The sequence below is a fragment of the Echinococcus granulosus genome (assembly GCF_000524195.1).
Source record: "Echinococcus granulosus chromosome Unknown EG_S00064, whole genome shotgun sequence".
In the NCBI taxonomy this organism is placed as follows: Eukaryota; Metazoa; Platyhelminthes; class Cestoda; order Cyclophyllidea; family Taeniidae; genus Echinococcus; species Echinococcus granulosus.
In genome coordinates this window covers 467,886-468,935 of record NW_020170444.1, presented here as the reverse complement: position 1 = coordinate 468,935, position 1,050 = coordinate 467,886, and positions in this window count along the sequence as shown.

Sequence of the window (1,050 nt, the reverse complement as noted above, 5' to 3'; positions counted from 1 at the left end):
CTAGTCTTTTTTCTTTTAAAGTGGATAGAGAGTAATGTTTGTAAATAAGAGGGTATCACTTAGCTTTTTATTTTGGATAGGGGGTACTGAATGCTCCGTCTTGGCTTATCCCTTTACGGCAGAGGACCCACAGTTAATGAGCAAATTTTGTCGTTACATCCGACCAGAGATTTGCCTTTGTAAGGAGGCACTTTGTTGTGGTGAATCGTGGTTGGTTGAGTATGGAGTTGTGCATTACAGACGAAGTAGTCTATTAGTGGAGCGACAGTCACTGCTCTGAATGATTTTTCGCCCCATGGGTAATGGCAATTGTAGTGTACTACTAGGAGTGGGCTCGGCGTGTATAGCCTCACCAAGTCGGTACATAGCTTTTGGGCTTTGTTTGTCTTAATATTTCTTTGTCCTGTTAAATTACAAATACAAGGGTGGTTGCGAGTTTACTTGTTTACCTGTAAGATTCCCTTTGCATGTGTTCTTGATGTAGTAGGTAGAAATATCATTTGTTTCCGCTTAGATGGTACGGATTACTAAAATATTAGGCTCTGTGTTAGGGAACAAAGGCGATATTTTTAAAATGCTCTAAATGAAATAGAGAAGAAAGCATTGTTTATGTTTTCGTTGCTAAAAGTTCATTGCAAAATGTGCTCATGGAAATATAACAAAAATATGGGAATATTACATGCAACATATACTACGTGTCTGTTTGAATGCACACTCAGGTGCAAAGCTGTTACACTGGACAATTTTCTGAGGGCGAATAAGACGCAATGCTTGGACTGAGTGTGTACTGCCAACGTGAATAAGGACTTGGACACTATAGGCATGACCCAGAGAACTTGCTACCTAAAGGAGGTAGAGGGGTGGCCCCTTGAGTGCCTGCAAAACCTGAACGAGGTGTTAGTCGAATCATCAAGGCAACGCATAGCCGCCTCCCCTTTTGGGTGTCCTCGCCGGGATTCTAGTAGATCAACATTAGCGTCAGCCAACGCAAAGTAGGCAGTGCTTTAAAAGCAAAAACACCCACAAACCACCCTCACCAATTATCCCATT